Raw genomic sequence first — 5799 nt, forward strand, 5'->3', positions numbered from 1 at the left:
TTCCCCTCACTTGGATAAAATGCGGACGGGGCGGGGTGGGTGGGGGGGCGCCTGGGTTAGAGGCGTGTTTATACACAGCTCACATGTAGAAACACACCTGGGGGCCTGACGACCGGCATTAGTCAGTGGCATTAGCTGTTTTACCGAGAAGCCCAGAAAATGTCCCTGCGTGTGGATGACACGTGGTGCCTCCCCCGTTGTTCCCCCAGGTGGGTCCCTTAGCGGGTACCCCACTTTAGCACCTCGGCCACTTGTCCTTTCTGGCTTTTGTAACCAGGTAAAGCAGGCTTTCCGTCCAGCATACCAGGCAGCACTCGGCCAGTTGGCCCAGGAAACGGCAGTTCGTTCTTCGAAAGGACCAGGGATGCTTCTGAGCAGGACCAGAGAACGCACGTCTCAGAGCGAAGTCTTTCTCTTCATTTTCTTAGTAACAGAGGAGTTACAAAAAAGCGGGAATTCGTTCCAGTACAAAAAGTGCGCCTTGTGATTGCTGTAGATAAAATGTACTTTTATTAGGGAAGGCAGCAGTCTGACCGCTGGGGCTCCAACCCCCGAGCTGACCAGTGTTTCAGAATTCAGCACCCACGTTGAGCAAAAAGGATGGATGGCTTCATACTATGTGCCTGGCCCTTATGCCGTGTCACAGTCGTTCACCACACCGTCCTGTTTCTTTTTACATCGGGAGGAGAGATGTGTATTGGATGCCCAGGATAACCTGTCACTGGGACAAGGAAGACAGCTTGAGAGAAATGTACTCAGTCAGTTGAGCATCCAACTTCAGCTCAGGTCATGATCTCACCGTTATTGAGTTCGAGCCCCGTGTCGGGCTCTGTGCTGACAGCTCGGAGCCTGGGGCCTGCTTCGGATTCTGTGTCTCCCTCTCTCTCTGCCCCTCCCCTACTCACTCATGCTCTGTCTCTGTTTCAAAAATAAGTAAAGACCTTAATGTGTGTGTATATACATATATATATACATGTATACACACACACACACACACACACACACACACACACACTCACACACATACTCAGCCAGACTATACCTTTGAACTGTGTTAAAGCCTTCTTCTATCCTCCGGGTTCAGACACTCAACAGTGACGTTTATGTGCATTCTTTTCTTTCTCTACAAGACTTAGTGTCCAATAGAGTGCTGGCAGGGCCTGGGACTGATGTCTTCATTCAAGGGAAGAGGGACCAGCACAGGAGCTGGGTCTGAGGGGCGGTCCCCAGCCCAGGAAGAAGATGGCCGTGCCTTCCTGGGGGGCTGGGCCCACCCACAGCCCGTGTGCATCTCTTTTGCACCATATAGTTCTGGTTCCACGTGTCGGGCCTGCATTTTCAACGCGGGTTTGTTTGTCTTCCCCTGTGCACCAGTTGCTTTGTGAACGACTGTCAAGCAAGCCAATAAGCAAGTGCGAGAAAATACATTTTACTCCAAGATTTGGTGAAAGGACTCTTCTAGAATTTTCAGCTTTCACTCCCGTGTGTTGTAGATGTGTGGGTTAGCGGAAAATGTGAGAAGGTTTCTTTACTTTATGGAAGCCTGTTTGGGGGGAAATTGCACTTACTCATCAGGCCCAGGGAGAAATCAAACTTCTTTTCAGGAACAACTCAAAGTGACAGATGAGGAGAAACCAGAAGAGGCCACGGAGGGAAAGGGGAGGAGTACGTATCGATGGGGTGGATCGGAAACCGATAAGAGACTCTGCTGTGGTGGGCACACGCCGTGATCCCCGCTGCTGAGAGCCTGGGACTGGCTTTCGATTGCTGGAGTTGCTGAGTGCAGACACCCAGTCCCCCACAACTCAACACCAGATGGGACGAGGAAAGGAATTCGTAGGCTTAGATAATTCTATGTTCTGGAAAACAAAGGAAATTAAAGAAAACTTGGGTCCTTTACCCTGTCAGTCATTTCTTGGCTAACTGGTCTCCCGCACCCCCACGGGCCATTCCTTCTGTTCATGGAGTCATGCAGGGATTGAACACACACTCGCGCACACACACTCATTGACACTGTGTACGAGACACTGCACCTGTGTTAAGGATATTATAAAATAATGTATGTCGTGGTCTGCAGTCAGGGGGACCGGGGGGGGACTGTCCTAAAGGAAGGGGGTGGTGGGGGAGGAGCTCCAAGGTGCCCCAAGGGAGGCGGCCACCCACAGGGCATCTTGGTGTCTCACAGGTCGCTTCCCCCTTTCTCAAAGAGCACCGCCGACCTTTCACTTACCCACGTGCTGGAAGACAAGAGAAGCCACGTACCCCGACGACAGCCCCCTGGAGTCCTGCTAGTGGGCAGGGCACGGTCTTGGGCCATGTGGTGAAAGGGCAGGAGCCACCCTCACGCATCGCTCATCATCCACCCAGCTGGGCTTCCGGCCCCAGTGCTCCTCCCTTCCCCCAGCCTTTCCAGAAACCTGCCATTCACATGTGCTTTAGCAGAACCCATTTTTTTCTTTCAGCTACATTCTGCCCCAGGTTCTAAACGTACTCGCTGTAAACTCCTTCCTTTCTTTCTTTTTCTTTTTTTTTTAAAGTTCATGTATTTATCTTGACAGAGAGAGTGTAACAGAGAGAGGGGGAGAGAGAATCCCAAGCAGGCTCCACGCTGTCAGCACAGAGCCCGATGCGGGGCTCCATCCCATGAACCCTGAGATCATGACCTGAGCCGAAATCAAGAGTCAGATGCTCAATGACTGAGCCCCCCGGGTGCCCCTGTAAGCTCCTTTCTCCATCCCGAGTCGTCCTGCTCCTGCCCCCTCGCCTCTCCCCTCCCCTCCACTGCCAGACGTATCAGCACCCGACTGCCTGACCCCCTCTTCCCACTGTCTGACCCCCTAACCTGCCCGTCCCACTGCCTGACCCCCTAACCTACCCGTCCCCGCAGATGCCATGGGCGACTGCACTCTTTTCTGGAGCACAGGCTCTTGTCTTCCCTCTCTTAGCACCATAGTCTCTTGGTTCTCCTCTCATTCTAGTCGTTTCTTTTTTTCCCTTTTCTTAAAAAGACGAATTATCCCCCAGGCCGGCCATTCAGTGTTGGGAGTTCTTCGAGGCTCCTTCTCAGGCTTTCCCTCCCTTGTGCCATCCTGTCCCCCAGGGCCCCCTCAGCCATGCTAAGCATTTCAAGCAGCGCCTACATCAAGACGTTTGCTGGATTTCTGCCTGAAGCCAAGATCTCCTGCGTGAAGCCCAGACCTTCCTTCTTGTCATCCTCACTTGGGAATGAACTCTGTCTGTCTCAGAGGCATCTCCCTCCATCGGGTAGCAAACCAAGACCTCAGAGTCACCCCATACACCTTCTGCTCCCGTTTAGTTCCCGAGTCTTGTCAGGCGTATCTCCTGTGGCAAACAGTCTGTTTACCCCGCACCACGTGAGCTCCCACCTCCGGGGCCCAGCGCTTGCCCCTGGATTACACCGCGAACTCCTTCTTCCGCCCGGTCCCTCGCGCGAAAACCTCGGAACCCTCCGACCCTGATTACAGCCCTTCCCCTGACACCTCTCCTGTTGATTTCCGGATGAAAGACCAACGCGCTTCCCGGCCGCACGGTATATTCTCGCTCTACTCACCTCTCCGGCCTCCTCACAAACCACACGTCGCTCGTTCCCTGTACTCTGGATACTGGATTGCTCCCTCCTGCCACCAAACCTTTGCTGGTGCTGTGCCCTCTTCGTCGAGGGCCCTCCCCATCCACCTCCTGTATCTGTTCACTGTTGTCCTTCGAGCCCCAGCTCAGCTGAAACTGTGCGGCCGGGGGCCCTCCGTCACCCTCAGACCCACACGTGTGCTCTGATCACCCGTGCTTGCGGCCGGTGTAGCCCCGGTTATTCCGTTTTCCACAGGCATTGTGCCATCTACTCTCCTGAGACACTGTCCTCCCGAGGCTAGCTCTGACTTCGGTCTCGGCCCTGCCCCCATGTTGTGCGTTCACTAATATTCATTTGGTGCTTAATGCTGTGGCTCTTGTCGATGGCCCCAGTACTGCCCACCACACACTCCCCGGATGTTTGGGATGGGGTCAAGCCGGCGTAGGGCTTAAACACAGGTTTTTGGAAGAAGCGTTAAGGTAGTGACATGATTCTTGATGGAGGCTCGCCGAAGGCAGGTAGGGTTCCGGCAGTCAGGGCACCCGAGACGGGTGTGGTGGCACGAACACGTGTTTGAGGGCACAGGAAGGAAACCAGGCAATGCCTGTTCACTCAGATGTAAGGGATCTACCTGGATCCACAAACCAGATGTGGGGCAGAGGCCCAGATGGCCGGAAAGGAGGTAGCTGCTGGACGCGGAGTCTGGGGGAAGCCCGAGACTATACGCGTCACGGAAACGGCTCTGGTTCCAACGCCAGCGTCCGTAGGAAGCAAGTCATGCGGAGCGGTTGAAGTCTCCCCACTGCCGTTCGTCGCAGGCGTGTGCATTTCTCCGGTCACAGCACATTCGGCCTTCATCGTCCTCTCGGTATTTTTCACCGGGGCGTCTTGCTTATGCGAAGCGTCAGAATGGCCCTGCGTCCCTCCTCCCTTGATGTGACGCCGGCTTGACTGGCTCTGACCTCCTGGCCTACGACTCTGCATCGCGTACCCCGCGGCTTCTGTTGTCTGGCCCTGCTGCTGCAGGTCGCTGTCGGGTTCATCTTCTGGAGGTTTGGACGCAGTTTCTCTTGTTCTTGCTCCCATGGTTCCAGCTTCCTGCTTCGTTAGGGGACACACTGTCCTCGGGCCCCTGATGCTTTTACCCAGATGACGAAAGGAGAATCGTTTCCATGCTCAGAACACTTGTGACCCCAAAGGCGTGAGTTTTCCACACCAAGCGGTTCTCTAAACCCCTGTGGGCCCCAGCGGGGCGTCCCACAACAGGATTCAACTCTGACGCTAACTACCTGGAATTAGCAGAGACCCCACTGGTTAAGAAAGGCTTGGTGCCACAAAGCTGCGCCCACCTCGGACGCCAGTTAAGGTAGTGGGTGCCCGCGGTACCCACGCTTCTGTTTGACCCAGCTACGAGGTCGTGGGTTCCCGCGACCCCCTCCTCGGGTTTGAAAATTGGCTAGAATGATTCACAGAACTCGGGAAAACAGTTCACTTACTCTTACTGGTTTCTTAGACAGGACACTACCCAGGAACGGCCAGATGGAGAAGCTGCTGAGGGCGAGCAGTGCGGGCAGGGGCGCAGAGCTCCCGTGCCCGCGCCAGGCGCCCCGCTTCTCCGGGGCCTCCGGACGCTCACCAGAGCGGGTGCTCTCGGAACCCCGTCGTTTAAGTTGTCCATAGAGGGTTTATTGCGCAGGCATGATTGATGAAATGATTGGCAGCTGACGAATAACTCGATCTCCAGGCCCTCTCCCCTCCCGGGAGGCAGGATGGTGGAGCTGAAAGTTCTAACCTTCCACAGTGCCTTAGTGTCTCTGGAGACCAGCCCCATCCTGAAGCTCCCCGGCACCCCCAGCTCCCAGCCATCCCGTTACAAGACCAGAGACACCCTCATCACTCCACAGAGTCCAAGGGTCTTAGAAGCTCTTTTGGGAACCAGGGACTGGGTCCAGATACTATGACAACAGGTGCTCCTATCATGTCTATCACTGGAGGAATTACTAATCTGAAATTCTGGAGCTCTGTGCCAGAGAGTGGGGGCAGAGACAAAATATGTATTTAAAAAAAAATTTTTTTTTTAATTTATTTATTTTTGACAGAGACAGAGTGTGAGCATGCGCTGGGGAGGGGCAGAGAGAGAGGGAGACACCGAATCCCAAGCAGGCTCCAGGCTCCGAGCTGTCAGCACAGAGCCCGACATGGGGCTCGAA

At 54.6% G+C, this 5799-nt stretch overlaps 1 protein-coding gene across 2 annotated transcripts in view; it reads right to left on the reverse strand.

Annotated features, from left to right (window-relative positions):
* The window catches only part of LOC121020328 (histone H2B type 1-A), a 448453-nt gene that overhangs the window by 379981 nt on the left and 62673 nt on the right, over window positions 1–5799 (reverse strand). The gene's annotated exons all lie outside the window — the stretch shown is intronic.

Source organism: Herpailurus yagouaroundi, unplaced genomic scaffold (assembly GCF_014898765.1).
Source record: "Herpailurus yagouaroundi ecotype Mexico unplaced genomic scaffold, PumYag 250, whole genome shotgun sequence".
NCBI classification, from domain to species: domain Eukaryota; kingdom Metazoa; phylum Chordata; class Mammalia; order Carnivora; family Felidae; genus Herpailurus; species Herpailurus yagouaroundi.